The following is an 18293-nucleotide window of genomic DNA, read 5'->3' as shown; positions in this document are numbered from 1 at the left end:
TAATTTTGCCGAGGGCCACACTTTGTCTTAAACTGGCCCTGACATCAGCCATGCTGTCTCTTTCTGTCTTACTTTATGTAGCTGCTGCTCCAAGAACCGCTGGTGGTGCTGCTGCTCCTGTAAATGCTCCATAGCTTGGGGTTGGAAGCAGCAGGGCGAGGGTTAAGCAGGGGGAGAGAAAGTTGCTGGCAGGGATCCAAGAGGATTTCCCCGCCCAGAGCTGCACTGAATATGCCTGGGAGGCCCCGCCCCCTCCCTGAGCCAACCAATGAATGGGAAGCCAGCAGAGGGGAAGGAACGCCCATTCACACACGGCTGCTCAGTATCCAGCTAAGCTTATGCAGCCAGCCGGCTTCCATGTCGTTGACACAAGCTCTATGACACTGAGAGGCTTCCTAGCTGACAGCCAACTTTTTGGCACTGAGAGTCTATGACACTGACACAAAGTCTAAGGTATAGGCAGAAAGTCTATGGTTTGGCTGCAAAGATTCACTGAGCACATAAGAACCCTAGTCCAACATGAGCAGGACGACGTAAGACATACTATAGGACTAATGACCAAACATGCCAGCCTCTCCTCATGGCGGTCACAACCCACACCAGTTCGTCCTACTGACAGCTGTTTTGGGATAAGCCATCGGGCGGTCAGGTGACCTCCCAGGAATGCTGCTGCCGCCACCGCTGCGTATACAAGAGTGTGTGTGGGGCAGAGAGGCTCAGTCTACCCCACTCCAGCATTTGACTGACGCGCGCCTCAACCAATAGAGAAGGAGATATTCATGAAACCAGCCAATCAGCTGCTCGCCCCTGCTGAAGCACGCCTCGTACATCCCAGTTTGAAAAAATAGCAGAAAGAATGAGAAAAAACTTGGGTGAGTGTGGCTGGTAGAGGAGGAGCGGGATGTGAGGAGTCTGAGGCTGCGGCATCTTCCTCAAGGATGGTGAGTGTTCTTATTACTGCTACAATCTGCGGGCAAACACTGCATGTTCTGGGGATGGAGATTAGTGACGTGTCTGTGCTATCGGCTTGTGCGCTCAGTACACTTGATATACGTGTGATATACGTGGTGTGTGTTTGTGCTGTGATATCTATTACAGGGTTAGTGGTGCTAATTCTATTATTTACTGAAGCGGCCAAGTCCATGGTGAAGATGCAATAGAAAAATCCTATTATGTTCGGTATTGTGATGAACCTGCCCCATGTACAAGTGCCTGTCAGGGCTCCCGACAACCTTCTCCCCCTGTATAGGCTCCCGACAACCTTCTCCCCCTGTGCAGGCTCCCGACAACCTTCTCCCCCTGTGCAGGCTCCCGACAACCTTCTCCCCCTGTATAGGCTCCCGACAACCTTCTCCCCCTGTGCAAGCTCCTGACAACCTTCTCCCCCTGTATAGGCTCCCGACAACCTTCTCCCCCTGTGCAAGCTCCTGACAACCTTCTCCCCCTGTATAGGCTCCCGACAACCTTCTCCCCCTGTGCAAGCTCCTGACAACCTTCTCCCCCTGTATAGGCTCCCGACAACCTTCTCCCCCTGTATAGGCTCCCGACAACCTTCTCCCCCTGTGCAGGCTCCCGACAACCTTCTCCCCCTGTGCAGGCTCCCGACAACCTTCTCCCCCTGTGCAGGCTCCCGACAACCTTCTCCCCCTGTGCAGGCTCCCGACAACCTTCTCCCCCTGTGCAGGCTCCCGACAACCTTCTCCCCCTGTGCAGGCTCCCGACAACCTTCTCCCCCTGTGCAGGCTCCCGACAACCTTCTCCCCCTGTGCAGGCTCCCGACAACCTTCTCCCCCTGTGCAGGCTCCCGACAACCTTCTCCCCCTGTGCAGGCTCCCGACAACCTTCTCCCCCTGTGCAGGCTCCCGACAACCTTCTCCCCCTGTGCAGGCTCCCGACAACCTTCTCCCCCTGTGCAGGCTCCCGACAACCTTCTCCCCCTGTGCAGGCTCCCGACAACCTTCTCCCCCTGTGCAGGCTCCCGACAACCTTCTCCCCCTGTGCAGGCTCCCGACAACCTTCTCCCCCTGTGCAGGCTCCCGACAACCTTCTCCCCCTGTGCAGGCTCCCGACAACCTTCTCCCCCTGTGCAGGCTCCCGACAACCCGCTCCCCCTGTGCAGGCTCCCGACAACCCGCTCCCCCTGTGCAATTGCCCGACAACCCGCTCCCCCTGTGCAGGCTCCCGACAACCTTCTCCCCCATGCAGGCTTCCGATGACCTGCTCCCCTTGTGCAGGTGCCTGACAACCTGCTCCCCCTGTGCAATTGCCAGACAGCCTGCTCCTCCTGTGCAGGCTCCCGACAACCTTCTTCCCCCGTGCAGGCACCTGACAGCCTTCTCCCTTTGCAGTGGTGAAAGTGCCTGACAACTTGCCTGTGCAACTCCATTGCATGTGTTTCCCATTGTTTAGGACAGTAAGGCTTCCTTCACGCACATTTTCTGTGGCACTTTTTTGGACTTGTGAATAGTGCCATGTAATTCACGCATTTTAATGCAATAATCACTTCTTTTTTTTTTTAAATGGGTGGTTTTTTTTGTTTTTTTTCTTTTAGAGATTTCATCAGTACTAACTTCTGGCTGCCACATTTTTTGCTGGAGAATACATGGCATTGTTCCTAATAACACTGTGTTACATCTCCCCACTTAGTATTTTCTGAACTGCAGAAATGTTTGTTGTGAGGCGGAGGGGTAACCCCGTTATTCCATGAGACACTTCTGGACATCTCTTACTTGGCACACGGTGGATGTCTGGTGTTTTTTGGTACGTTCTTTCTGTGGCCATTGTAATCCCCACTATATCACTGGGAAGAATGTAGAGAAGACTGCTTCATACATCTCCTTGACTTTCCTGTGACCCCAGCCCTGACTCTGCTGCATATTTCCAGCACACTTGACATAGCTGTCTTATCTACCTATTAGATCACCTTATCCCCTATTTTCCAGTAACTCCGCACAGCTATCTACGGTATATCAGCAGCTTCTCTATAATTTTTGTGTGTAATTGGCATAAAGTGATCCTTTTCAGGGGTTATTATATGACATGTAATAATGAGTGTTGTCAGACATGTGAGGGTATTGTATGTATATACCACAGGAGTGACTGGCGTCTTGTGGTGGACTGTGATCGGTGTCATAAAAGAATACTAAAAATCACTGTATATTCACCACAGTCCACATAAAAGAATGGTCTGATCTTCACAAAATTCTGGTATTTGCTATAGGTAATATTATGTAAGTTCTGATGTATGGCCATTGTTGACACCTATGGGTTTTCTGTTGCATGACTTGCACTTAAAGTTTTTTTTTTCTGAAATATTGGCATTTATGTGCTATTCTTAAAGCTTCACTATAATAGCATATCTGGCCACTGTGTAAGGGTCCATTCACACGGAGGAAAATGGCGCTGAATTTCAGAGCTGAAAAAATAGCCTCCCATTGACTTCAATGGGTTCAGTTTTCTGCTTGAAGTCAATGGGAGGCTTTTTATTTTTTTTCCAGTGCTGAATTTCCACACCAAATTCCTCACCATTTTCCTCTGTGTGAATGCACCCTAAGGACACTTGAATTTTTTTAACCAAGTGTTTTATCCATATGGGTATTTACTTAGTGGTCATCCCACTGTAACTGTAGACCCCAAAATCATTTCTTGGGACAGAATACTAACAAAGGATGTAAAGGCCTATGATGCTAGACTGACACCTGCATTCGGGTTTCCGTTCATGGGGTCTCTCTTTATCTTTTAAGTGGATTTGGGGACAGAGACCCCGACCAGAGACTAGGCGCAGGTATGCACCTAGCTTGAGGTGAATGCTGGAACATTTCCGCAGGACGTATCGGGAATGAATGTTCCTTCAAACATTCCTTTCCAATAGTTAATGGCCGGTGTATTCAGTCCTTTAGGCATTGCACATTGTGTTTCATGTATTTGATCCCCATCCACATAGGTGCGAGTCTCACCTATCAGACATTTATAACATATTTTATGGAACAACACGTTACCACTTGACTATAGGGTTCATTACTTATCACATAACCTGCTTTGTGACTGCCACCTCATGTGCTCACATATTCACCACTGATCTCTACCTTTTCTGGATTCTTTAAAATAGGGCCTATGATGGTTCCTATTCCACGGCCACTAGAAAAGTCAGCCTGGATTGATCTAAATGGCTCCTAAACTTTTGGGGCCTTTGTAATGTTTAGCATATAAAGGCATATTTATATGGGTAGATTTTCTGCCACTATTTAGCATCAGTTTGCCATATAGCAAGTCAGCTGGGGCTGGTTTAGGTCTATTGACACAGTAAATGCCATTGTTTGGGCACGGTGGGGCCTATTCACTAAGAATCTGTGCCTCAGTTTTGAGGGTTAATGTTGCGATCTCATGGTTTGTGACTGTTTAGTGCCACTTATGATAAAACTAGTTGCAAGTGATTTTACGATGACCTTGCCACTTTTCTCAAAGTGAGGAGTTGTGGCTGGGCTATTGGATGTGCCACATTCACTAAGATTTATTCGCTTAATCTGCTATAAATCTCTATTTTATGGTATTCTCTTGGGTTATCTTGGAATATGGCTGCCGCGCGTCTGGAAAAACTGTATTTTTCAGCAATGTGTATTGTCTAGGAGTATTACTAATCCTAAGTATTACTAGACTGTGTATATTACAAGAAAGTGCATCTCAAAACACGCTCATTGTCCCAAACATTGGATGGAAAGGTTTACATAGGGATTATAAATGCGGAGAATAATAATAGATCAAATAAATAAAACCGCTGTATAGTACAAGCGAGTAGCAATTCCTGCTGTGTAACAGAGTATGGTGATACAGGAACATGATACAGAAGTCTCGCTTTACATTTGACATGCCTGTACATGCAGCACTGCAATGTATACGCTTTACCTACATGGAAATCTACTAGAATTACATCCTTTATATTGTCATAAGTATGCTTTACACCGCAGTGCTCGCAGAGTGTCCCACTTTATATGTTTTTTCAGAGTCCTACTTTATTGAAGCCTCTTCTATGAACCATTGAATGCAGGTAGAAATAGTTACTTGATGTAAATCAGATTTTCTCTGTCCATGTATCTATCAAGGGCTTGCTCAGACAAGTGCATTGTAGTCATTTCTGTGCACTGCCCCTGGGTAACTCCCAACAAAGTAATTGTGAGGGTTTTCTGGCAGAAGACAAGTCCCTGGATTAGGTTGCTTGTTTTATATGTCTATGGAATGTAGGTATGCAGCTGTGGATTGTGCAGTGTACAGCGCTGTCCTGACCATCATGTCCTCACAGCTGTCACAGGTACAGTAGGACTGTGTAGTTTGTCCCTTACATCATTGCATTGGATTACTGTTCTCATGAATTACCGTAGTTTGGAATACCGCCGTGTGCCAATAAGGAAATTTCTACAAAAATATTGATATGTCCAATACATTTTTGGGTTTCTTCAGGCATGGTGTTTCTCACAACAGCAAAATCTGCAAATGTGAAGATCTCCAGCATTTCCACAAAATAACTAATTGTATATTGTAAATCTGCAGTATATTGATAACATCTGTATATATCCTTATGTGTACGTACCAACAACAAAAATGTGGTCCATTCTCTAAGGCTTGGCTCATACATTGGGGTAGATTTTTTAAGATTGGCATTGTATGCCAGTCTTAATAAAGGGCCCAATAGACACGAGGTGTGCCTGAATTCTCCAGAGGATCTGACCTCTTAATAAATTGTCTGCACGCCAGTCAGGAACTGTCAGAAATCTAAAATATTGTATGTCTGGCTGAGGCATGTCTGCTCCTCCCCATTGTACACATTGCACTTACAGCAAGTACTGAGCAAGACACAGAAATGGGGATGTGTCACATCTTAGGGGCAAGATATAGTCTTGTCAAGCATGTGCCACATTACCACCCATGTGGGAGGTGATCTCAAAGAAGAATACAGCGTCTACTGTTCCACTTTCTGGAATTCATTAACTCTATTTCTCTCTAATGTTTATTTCATAGGAATACTGTACTCATTGCCAGAAATTAACATGAATCCAAGGATATATTTTTCCTAATGTCTTAATAGACCTTGCTTTGTGCACTGGGGCCCAGTTATACTGCAAAATAAAAGGGCTTTCCCCCATCTATACACTAAGAAACAGTAGGGAAACCTAATTCATCACTACAGGGAACACAATTCCACTACTCCAGAGTCGAGTACCAGTGTTCTTGGCATTGTTCATGGTGAACTTGTATTCATCTGCTTGACCATGACTCTGATGAACGATTCATATGCTGATGTCACTGCCAGAACCCCCTTGGTTCTCTGCAATGATACAATGCGGGTACTTGATTTTCACATGCCATACTGTCTTGCACTCTTCATTGTTACTCCTAAGGACTTCTGTTTCTTAGTCAATGTACTTACAGTCATTGATACAGATGAGAGATCTCATGAACTGACTTGAAGCAGGTGGCATCCCATGATAGTGCTATCGGTACCACTACCAGTGTTTGTGTACGTGTTATTTTATGGAACAATTGGCCACATAAGGTTACAGACATATTTCCATAGCTCACTCATGAAACGAGTGGCCTTAATAGAATTCCCCTGAGATGATCTTTTCAGTGGTTTTTACTGTACAGCAGAGATGCCTTCTGGTTTTAGTGTCATGATGATGCTGGTGACGTGTTGTTTCCAAACCCCGTGCTTCTAAGTGCCAGCCAAGGAGCACATCACTAGAAATTATTGGCATTACTTAGTACGGTGGATTTGTTGACCTGACTTTCCTCTCGTTCTTTGCTAGCTTTATTCTTTAGCGTCTATCCTCCTGCTTGGTTCTGAAAACTAGCCCTCAATAAAGGCTGCCAGCCCTTCATACTATCATAGACTTCTCAATTTTGACCTTTTTTTTTTTTTTTTTTAAACAAAAATAGCCATTTTTAATGTGTTTCAGAAAAACCAATCTGCTTCTTCTGTTACTTCTGTTAGCATTCCTCACAAAGTGCCCATCTTACCACAGACACTGGCTATGTACATGGGGGAAAGTAAACTTTTCTGCTGCTTGGGGCAAACATTGACCTGCGGTGATGCTGCCAGTTGTTGGCAGCAGCCAGTAAAGCTTTCCTTCTCAGACGCCCAGGACAGAGAAGGGGACGTTTAAGAGACCAGTGTCTATATGTGCTTTGTAACCAATGTGTCCCTGCATTTAATTCCTTTCACTTACTTTATTTAGCAAAGCCTATCTTATAAGTGCCCTAATGTACACCCTGATGTGTGCTCGGTATGACATTTTGGGGAGTAAATGTGTCTTTTTGAAGTATTACTTGAACTTGAAAACTTCAGCACAGCTGTCATTCTGTTGTTTTCAGTGAGATGTCTGTAAAAATGCCATAGTTGGAAAGTTGGCTAGCCTCCACATTTAGGGGCGACAGCCAAGTATCCTATTCATATAGGGGTATGCTGACAAAAGATTGGGGATAGTGAATGTCCTCATCCTTTGTTCTCACACGAGATAAACTGCTGCCAAAGATGTCTTCTAGTGGCTTGTACCCCTCACTTCACTGAGTACGCATGAAATCCTCAGCCTGACATACCAATGGAGGTCAGAAGGGATTGACCACCTCAGAAGTCCTTGCTTATTACTTTTCTCATCTTAAAGGGGATAAAGCTCAGTTTTTCTGACATGAAGCTCTGGCTCCCCCTCCTTCTCTTTTTTTAGCAGGTAATTATAAATAATTTTTTTTACTCTAGCCATTATGCAGCATTTAATTCAGCGCACTGTTGGCTTTCCTGGTATATGCCCGTGGATGACGAAATTGGTGGCATTAATTTCGACACTGATCTCCCCCCCCCCCCCCCCCCACTGAAGGGCGTTCCTGATAGTCTAACATCATTTCTGGTCTGTGAAGAATGCCCCCCAACAGTACTGTATCATAGACTTGTACTGTCAGAGGGGGCGCACTGTCAGCTTTCTAGCGGTATATAGAACTACATATGCATAAGGACATGAAAGGTCCTATTTAAGGGAATCTTCCACCTCTCTTTCTCAGTAACTTTGTCTCTTCTTCTCACTTACTGCTTTCTTCAGTAAGCTGGTGGGTGGCTTTGACTGTTTGATGAAGTGTACACTATGAAGTACCTCAGTAGATATAAACATTACCTTTACCATGAGAGATTTATCATTACCAGATATCTAATATAAATTCAGATACAATAATATACACAGTAAATGTATATTACATTACACAGACTTGTGTAGAACACTTATGCTCTGAGGCAACTTTTATCAAACTCAATGTTATTTTGTGGTTACATAGAGATATAAAACACTGTCTGAGCCTTTATCAGCAAACTACCTGATTGTCCTGACAGGCTGTTGCTTTGACTGACAATGATGTGTAAACAATGGAAGGAATAATTTCAAACAAAGCAGTGGGTGTTACTATTTCTTTTGTCAAAGGGGATTGTCTGTATGCATTTTGACACTCTCAGTACTGATTGGTCATTATAAGACTGTAAAGGAACACCCCTCCCCCCCAGATAGTAACATTGAGCTATCAATTTATTTTTAAATTTCCGGTAAGAATTCCAGAGGAACGGTACAATGCTTTACTATCAGTAAACAATGAAACTTGGCATGCAGAGATGTTGAAAACCATGAGGAATTGATCCAGAAAGTATACTGGAAAATTGTACAACTTCTTACGTTACAAACAGCAACATTCATTTGCTGAAACTAGACAACCCCTTTCATTTTAGAAATGGATGTCGGCCTCCACTTCTTGTTAGTTCCTTTGGTCTGTTACAGTTTTGCCCATTTCACTACTAGTATTAAAGAGGACCTTTCGTGTCCTTGGGCACATGCGGTATTAAATATCGGCTCTCCCTTTATGTGTCCCTGGTAAAGAGATATTGGTACTGGTACTGTAGCTCTTCAGTGTCAGAAGGGCATTTCTGGCAGTCTGTGAGGAATGCCCCTCCTGATAGTACTTGTCCGTAGCGCTGTACTGTGAGGGGGTGTTCCTTACCTCTAAGCCATGACTCTGAGCGGTGAGGAACGCCCCATCCCCCTCCTGATAGTGCTTGTCTATAGACTAGTAATTGGGGGAGGGGGGAAGGGGCGTTCCTCACCGCTCAGCGTAATCACGGGGTGGTAAGGAACGCCCCCTCACAGTACAGCGCTATGGATTCAGCGCACTCTCTGTTTTCTTGTGGTGTATAATACTGCATGTGCCCAGGACACGAAAGGTCCTCTGTAAGCCGTTATTGTAGTAGTGACTAAATATTTGCAGTTTTCCATCTTTCTTTGTAGATTATTCTGTGGGGGTTGTTCCTTCCGTACTTGCTGATGCTATAGGATCCATGTGTGATGCTGGACAGCAGGGAGCCATCTGAGTTTGTTGACCCGGGCTGTCTTACACCACTGATTAGAAATATAATGGGGAATTCTTGTCTCTGCAAAGATGCAAGTGTATGTGGGAGGCTGGAGCATCTTACACTGGTAACTAAGGGAACAGCGACAGAAGAATGTGTGATCTATTGTTCAGTCAATCCCCCTCTTCCTCCAGCCTCTGACTCACTATAGGCATCTGTATGTTCTTTCTTTCTTGCCATTTCACTTGCCATTTCAGCTTTAAATGTTAATAAATAAGTGAATAACTCCAACAAAAAAAAGTTGAAGTGCTCTTTATGGTCCTTCTTGTAATATACTCGGACTGCCGACTAGAGTTGGGCGGTTATGTTCTCAAATAAGAATCTCGCTTAATAAAACATTTTATCGTTATTATGATTAATGAACAATTACTATAGGACACTCCCCATTGTATATGCCCCCTATTTATGTGCCTCACTGTGTTGTTGCATTTTGGTTTTGGCCATTAGTGATATATCCTTTAGCCCAAGGGTTGGCAACCTTTCTTGTATGGCGTACAACTTTTTATTTACTTTTATATCCATGAAGTAGTCTGTGTGGCATACAGTAATTGTAAGGATATTAGTCCCTGCCTGAAAGTCTTGTAAGCATATCAGTAAAATCAATCAGCGCTATTAGAATTATTCATTACAGATTATAGGTGATTGTGTTGTATTCTGGGCTAGTGATATCCTTTGCATAGCTCATTAATATCACATTGGAGGAACAGAGGCGAAAATAGATATCTGCTGTAACTCATTGTTACCACCGCACAGTTTGACAGAGCTATCTGCATGTGGCCCCAATCTCTATATAGTGGCTGGTGGCCATCTGGTCAGCAGCTACAGGGTGCTGGACTCCTGCTTATCTGGTATTACTGTCTTCAGTAGGATTTGGACAGGAAACTCCTTTAGGTAAGATTAAAAATTCTAGATTGGGCACAATGCCACGTTTTACAATACAAATCGATTTGTTTATCCCCAAATGATCAATGGGAATCTAAGAGTCCTGAGGAATGTCCATTCTCAATCATTACAGCCTTGGTGGGCTTTCTAGAGGAGCATTTGTATAGAATGTTTGTTTTTCTCAGCAAGTATTCTGTAATTGAGCATTTGTTCGTTTGAGTATAGTCCCAAACCCTATCCTATCCTACTTATATTATAAATGTAAAGGTTTGTGTGTTTGGATGTTTGTTACTCAGTCACGCAAAAACAGCTGAATGGATTTGAATGAAATTTGGCACGTAGATAGTTTTTAACCTCTAACACATAGGCTACTTTTTATCCCGGTAAATGACATAGCTTCACGACTGTTATGAGTTTATATTCACATACTAAATTGCACTGCTCTTAAAGCCAGGTCTGCTATCTCTCTATATAAACACATGCTAACCCTTGGTCCGTTTTGTACATGCATTTGCATATTATCTGATCGGCTCCAGGCAGTGCTGACACACTGGATGGGAAAACACCTTTAATCGAAGTTGTCAGTTTGCTACTTTTAAACATGCTGGGAAACAGAAAATCTAATTTGTCACAAAATTCTAAACAACAGCTTTGAAGGTAGCCAGAAGTCAACAGAGTTGTGGGTTCTCATCGATGCCAACAACACACTCATTATATGGCATTCCACCGAGCTGCTGAGATGCCGAAACAATCACAGGCACAGAGCGAGGAACAAGTTTAGCAGCAGGACAGCTTGACAACTGCTGAAACGCCGGAGCAGGCAAACCCTTGACGGCAGGAATTTTCTGAATGTAAACGGATCATCAACACCAACAACACGCTGACAAAATCGCGATCAGAGGCTAGTATTTCATAAGTGGTTGGAGTGATGCAAGAAAATAATTCTGCAATCCATCAATATTTGTTTGCACTTTGGGCCTGACATGTAACTGTTCATTAAGTTGGGTGAGGAGGTATTTACCATACAACACCTGTCATAACAATCTCTCCCTCTGTCAGTCCTAAACTTGTGTAGGACTTTTTCATTACATTCTCAAGTGATGTGGCCCCACTGACTATTCTTTATTTTTCATTATTTGTAGTTTTTGCTGTAGTTTGCATATGAAGATGTTAACCCTTTTTCCTGTAGTTGGGTAACTTTTCACAGTCACAAAGCTTCTGTTTACACATAATATATTTTACTATGTACTAGCCTCTGCCCGCGACTTTGTCTGCGGGTTGTTGGCATCGCTGACCCACCTATATTCAGCAAATTGCTGCCGTCGATAGTTTGCCTGCTCGGGCATTTTGTCAGCTCTCAAGCTGGCCTGCTGCTGAAACTGTTCCTCACACCATGCCTGTGATCATTCCAGCTTGCTGGGACATCATATAATGAGCGTTGATGATCCGCATGCTTTGGCATTTCAGCAGCTCTAAAGCTGGCCTGTGATTGTTTCGGCAGCTCATTGGGACACCATATAATGAATGTGTTGTTGGCGTCGATGATCCCCCTGTGAAGCATGGGATTTTTCAAAAAAACAATCGGACCTTGATTGATGAAAAGAATCCAAGGAGTTTATTTCAGGAAGTCCAGTTTTAACAAAAAAAATAATTCTTCAAAAAATCTCCATAATGTATACAACAAACACCTTGTACCTCAGGCTGCTGTAGTCTCACAAACAATTCATCATGTGAACTTCACCAACAAACCCCTACCCAGCTTTCTGGGAATTGGAATCATTTTATACCTTAGACATTTCCCATAATACTCTGCAGTTTTCCCTATAAAACCCTGGAGTTGCTGTAGACTTGCCTCTTATAAGATCAGGGCAGACACACCCAGTGCAACTCCCCTACTGCAGGTAAATATGCAAAAACACTTTATAAATCCATGTTAATGTGAACAGTTCCTTAGTGTTAGTATATGGTTCCCAGATGGTAAGACAAGAAATAGTAGGAAAATAGAGCATTAGGTGGCCAGCCTAATGAGGAAAGAAAGAAATAAGAAGCAGTAATAGAACATTCACACAGAGATATTACCAGACCTGGGGACTGCTATACCACCACTAAGGTTACAAAGAAGAAATTACATGTAAACATAACACAAAACAGTTTACCTCTTCACATTCCTCCCCCCTTAAGAAGAAGCTTGTCCTTCTTCAGACAGCTTTCACTTCAGCATCATACCTGGACAAATGATCGGCATTTTGGTGCTTGGACCCTGACCGATGTTGTATCTCAAATTTAAATGGCTGTAATGCTAAATACCATCTAGTTATTCTGGCATTTTTGTCCTTCATGGTATGAATCCAAGTGAGGGGATGATGATCCGTCACTAAAGTAAACTCTCTTCCTAATAAATAATAGCGTAATGCCTCCAATGCCCACTTTATCGCCAGCCCTTCCTTCTCGATTGTAGAATACTTTTGTTCACGGGGAAAAAGTTTCCTACTTAAATAAAGAATAGGGTGTTCCTCACCATTAATCTCTTGACTCAGGACTGCCCCAAGTCCCACCTCAGATGCATCCGTCTGTACAGTAAATGGTTTGTCAAAGTTTGGGCTTTGTAAGACTGGTTCTTTACACAAAATTTCTTTTATTTGTTCAAAAGCTAAATCACATTCTCTTGTCCATATCACGTCCTCTCTACTGTTCTTTTTAGTTAGGTCAGTTAAGGGAGCAACGATAGTAGCAAAGTTTGGAATAAAACGTCTATAATAGCCAACAAGACCTAAAAAGGATCTGACCTCTTTCTTTGTGGCTGGAATAGTCGCGGATTGAATGTCTTGTACTTTGGATATCTCTGGCCTTACTTTACCACTACCCACAATAAACCCAAGGTACTTTGTTTCTTGGAATCCCAAAGCACATTTACGTGGATTAATTGTAAATCCTGCTTTCCCAATTTCAGTTATCACCTTTTCCAAGTGATACAAGTGCTCTTCCCATGATTTGCTAAAGATTACCACGTCATCTAAATAAGCAGCACTGTACTCCGTATGATCCTTCAAGAGTAAGTCCATGGCTCTTTGAAACGTGGCTGGAGCACCATGAAGACCAAATGGCATGTTTCTGAACTGATACAGACCATTAGGCATCACAAAAGCAGTTTTTTCTTTTGATTTCTCATCAAGTGGAATTTGCCAATAGCCCTTACATAAATCTAGGGTAGAAATATATTCTGCACACCCCAATCTATCTATGAGCTCATCAATACGCGGCATTGGGTAATTGTCAAAACTAGATATAGCATTAATTTTACGAAAATCTATGCAAAATCTTATTGTCCCATCTTTTTTCCCAACCATCACTACAGGTGATGACCAAGGACTTTTAGAGGGTTCAATAACTCCCAATTTAAGCATTTCTTGAACCTCATTTTCAGCCTTACCCTTTAATTTTTCAGGTATTCGATAAGGTCTCTGTCTGATAGGTGGATGATCTCCAGTATTTATTGTATGAGAAACTAAAGACACACGGCCAGGCTTACTTCCAAAAATATGTGAACTAGACCCAATAATCTTCCTCAGGTCACAATATTGCTCTTTAGATAACTTTGAATTCAATGTTACCTCTGACCAGTGAGCACAATTTTTCAACAAATCATACATTTCTTCAGACATATCTTGTGAAGACTCTGCTATAATAGTACACGTAGTGTTATCTTTAGGACCAACCTCTGGTTCAATCCAACGTTTTAATAAATTTACAAGGTAAACCTTATTTTTTTGTCTTTTATCTGGGGTTTCAATTTCAAAGTCAACAGGACCTGTTTGTCTAACCACTTTATATGGCCCTTGCCATCTGGCCAACAACTTATTCTCACTGCTGGGAAGCAAGAGAAGAACCTTATCCCTAACTTTAATTGATTTATTTTTGGAATGTTGATCATACCATTTCTTTTGGTAAACTTTTGCCTTGTGGACATTATCATGAGCTACCTTAATCAATTTCATTAATCTTTCTCTCATTTCCAATACATGTTCCACCACATTCTTCTGATGACCATCTTTACCTTCCCATACCTCTTTAATAACATCCAAGAGTCCCCTGGGTCGTCTCCCATATAACAATTCAAAAGGACTAAACCCTGTAGACTCTTGTGGAACCTCACGATAGGCAAATAATAGAAAGGGCAACCATTTGTCCCACAGTTTTGGATCATTATGTGCAAATTTCCTAAGCATGTTTTTCAAGGTTTGGTTATACCGTTCAGTCAACCCATCAGTTTGTGGATGATAAGGGGTAGTTCTGAGGGGCTGTATACCAAGAAGCTTATAAACTTCTAACAGAAAGGAAGATGTAAAGTTACTCCCCTGATCAGTAAGGATATGCTTAGGTAATCCCACCCTGCTAAACACCTTCAAAATTTCCTCTGCAACTCTTTTAGCAGTAACTGTGCGCATAGGTATGGCTTCAGGATACTTGGTACAGTAATCTACAATTGTAAGTATAAAACGGTTACCTTTGGAACTTTTTTCTAGTGGACCGATAATATCCATACCCACAGTATTAAATGGTTCATCAGTTATTGGTAAGGGTATAAGCTCTGCTTTGGGAGGAGCTGAAGCCGTGTACTGACATATTGGGCAACTACGACAGTAAGTAGTTATCTCATCATAAACTCCAGGCCAATAGAACCAATAGAGTACTCTGGCCAAGGTTCTTTTATAACCCAAATGTCCAGTAACAGGAACATCATGCGCTAATTTCAAAATTTCTGGTCTAAACTTTTTTGGCACAACTAACTGTTGCACTCGTTCTCCTGTTTTTGGGTGACTACACACTCTATATAAAATATTGTTTTCAACCAGATAATAGGGTGTAACAAGCTGCTTACCACTTTCTGCAACCACTTTACTGTTAGTTAAACCTTGTTCATACAATGCATACAAGTCAATGTCCTGTTTTTGTTCAAATGTAATATCAGTGCCCCACAAGTCAGCATTTTTATACTTGCCATCCAGGGAAACTCTTCTCCTAGAGACATCCTGCTGTCCTGGAACTCTCAGAGGCTTTGATGATGGCGGCTCCATGATGTCCTCATGGAATGGGAAAATGTCCTCCAAAGTCTCACCTCTCTTGTGTGCCTTTGCTTTAGCTCTGGTAGTCACAGCAGACAGCTGGCTTTTCCCCATTAGCAAATCTTTGAATCCGGGTGTGGTTCTTCCAAGGATCACTGGTACTTGTAGTTCTGGAACAGCAACTGCTGCATTGGTAAAACATTTCTCATCCAACTGCAGGTCAATATTTGATGTGGAGTATTTTTTTGTATCTCCATGAACACAAGTAATTGGCACTTTGGAAAAGTCCATCTTCTGAGTTATTAGGTCCTCCTTTACCAAGCTTAATTTACTGCCAGAATCAAGCAAAGCATCCACGTTCTGTCCATTAACTTGGATTGGCAGCATGAAGTCACTGCTAGCAAAAAACGATCCAGACTTTGTGCCTTTAGTGCTTTTCCTGGGGCAAAATTTAGCTATGTGTCCCTTTTCTTGGCAAATATAGCACATTTTTTCACTGGTGACAGTTTTTAATGGACTTCTGGTTTCTTGACCTCTCCCTCCAGAGAAAGTTCTGAATGGTTTGGCTGGGCCAGTTGCAGACCTGCTTAGGTCTCTCTTTGCTAGGATAAAGTCCTCTGCTAAAGAAATAGCTTTGTCAGCATTTTTGGGTCGATGTTTTTTAACCCAAGCCAGAACATCAGCTGGAAGAATTTGTAGAAACTGTTCAAGTATGATCGCTTCACTGATCTGCTCAGTCATCTTGTTGTCTGGTTTCATCCATTTCATATATAAGTCTTGCAGGCGAGTAAAGACTTCTCTTGGACCATCAGTGTAGCTGTACTTGAGTTCTCTGAACCTCTGTCTGTAGGTTTCCTCACTGATGTCATATCGCCTTAGAATAGTCTCTTTAACCAAGTCATAGTTATTTGCATCATTCATGTTCATGTGGCTATATGCCAGTTGAGCTTGCCCAGTAAGATATGGCGCCAGTCTTACAACCCACTGTTCCTTAGGCCACTGACAGGTATGTGCAATTCTTTCAAATGTGGTTAAATATGCTTCAATATCATCTTCTGGAGAAAGTTTTGTCATGCGAGGGTCTTTCCAAGCAACAGGCGGTCTCAGGGTTTGAAACAGCTCCCTCCAGCGTTCATCCTGACGTCGCAATTCCTCACAATTTCTCCTGGCTTCCTCCATTTGCCTTTTTTCTGCATTGATCTGCTGCACAGTTAACCATTTCATAAGGTCAGCAATGCTCTCTGGTAAAGTCTTTTCAGAAGGCTCAGCAACACTTGGAGTTAATGGAGCGGCTGTGGCTCCTTGCACTTCTGCATCCTCCTCTAGCAGTGCTCTCTGTCTGACACCTTGACTTTCCATATTCACCAGTTTCCTTGCAACAGTTCGCTTTGCAGACTTAGTTGGTGGCTTTGCATTAATACGCCAGGAACGTGCCTTGTACATAACTCCCTTGTTTCTTTAGGCTTGAGTACTTGCAGCAATACTCCGAAAATCATCCCACTTCTGACACCATATGTGAAGCATGGGATTTTTCAAAAAAACAATCGGACCTTGATTGATGAAAAGAATCCAAGGAGTTTATTTCAGGAAGTCCAGTTTTAACAAAAAAAATAATTCTTCAAAAAATCTCCATAATGTATACAACAAACACCTTGTACCTCAGGCTGCTGTAGTCTCACAAACAATTCATCATGTGAACTTCACCAACAAACCCCTACCCAGCTTTCTGGGAATTGGAATCATTTTATACCTTAGACATTTCCCATAATACTCTGCAGTTTTCCCTATAAAACCCTGGAGTTGCTGTAGACTTGCCTCTTATAAGATCAGGGCAGACACACCCAGTGCAACTCCACTACTGCAGGTAAATATGCAAAAACACTTTATAAATCCATGTTAATGTGAACAGTTCCTTAGTGTTAGTATATGGTTCCCAGATGGTAAGACAAGAAATAGTAGGAAAATAGAGCATTAGGTGGCCAGCCTAATGAGGAAAGAAAGAAATAAGAAGCAGTAATAGAACATTCACACAGAGATATTACCAGACCTGGGGACTGCTATACCACCACTAAGGTTACAAAGAAGAAATTACATGTAAACATAACACAAAACAGTTTACCTCTTCACACCCCCTCAGCTCCGATTGAGGAGAACTCAGTGACTTCTGGCCACCTTCATAGCTGTCGTTGTTTGCGACAAATTAGATTTTCTTTTTCCAGACATGCTTAAAATTGGAAAACTGCCAATTTGGATTAGAGTTGTTTGCCCATGTCAATTTGTCAGCACTGCCTGGAGCAGAGCAGATAATATGCAAATGCATGTACACAATCCACTGAGGTTAGCTGAGTATTAACACAGAGAGATAACAGCCCTTGCTTTCTCAGAAGCTGAGATAAGGTGCTGCCAAGAACAGTTAATATAGTATGTGAACATAAATTCATAATAATCATGACTCAATTTCATTTATCGGGATAAAAAGTAGCCTATGTGTTAATCAAGGTTACAAATTATCTGCGCCATATTTCATTCAAATCCGTTCAGCCGTTTTTGCGTTATTAGTAGGATAAAACGCAACATATTTGCTACCAGCAGACAACAATAGAAGAATCATAGGGAGCGGGAGCATACAGTGTTATACTAAGTGCCATGTATAACAGTAGTAAGCTCCTACATGCCTCCTAATGGTCACTCTAAGTAGCCAGAAAGTAGAGCAACTTTCTTTTGCCACATTTTTAGCCCACAGTCTAATGTAAACTCTGAGGTTGGTTCTTCCAGAGTCTAGTGTAAACGATTGTTAAAGGGGCTCTATCAGCAAAATTATGCTGTATGAGCCCCACATATGCGTGAATAGCCTTTAAAAAGGCTATTCAGGCACCGCTAATGTTATTTGAAACCCCCCCCCCCCCTCCGTTTTAAAA

At 42.7% G+C, this 18293-nt stretch overlaps 1 protein-coding gene across 4 annotated transcripts in view; it reads left to right on the top strand.

Annotated features, from left to right (window-relative positions):
• The first annotated feature begins 790 nt into the window (after positions 1–790).
• Positions 791–18293, top strand: part of ARHGEF10 (Rho guanine nucleotide exchange factor 10) — a 117296-nt gene continuing 99793 nt past the window's right edge. For 3 of the 4 annotated variants that reach the window (XM_075268417.1, XM_075268418.1, XM_075268414.1), the window contains exon 1: positions 792–941. The gene's annotated coding sequence lies outside the window, so the exon portion shown is untranslated. Of the gene's footprint in view, positions 942–18293 lie in introns of all 4 variants that reach the window. The other variant, XM_075268415.1, reaches the window with a different exon arrangement.

Source organism: Leptodactylus fuscus, chromosome 3, assembly GCF_031893055.1.
Source record: "Leptodactylus fuscus isolate aLepFus1 chromosome 3, aLepFus1.hap2, whole genome shotgun sequence".
Classification (NCBI taxonomy): domain Eukaryota; kingdom Metazoa; phylum Chordata; class Amphibia; order Anura; family Leptodactylidae; genus Leptodactylus; species Leptodactylus fuscus.
This window is presented reverse-complemented; position numbering and strand designations above follow the sequence as displayed.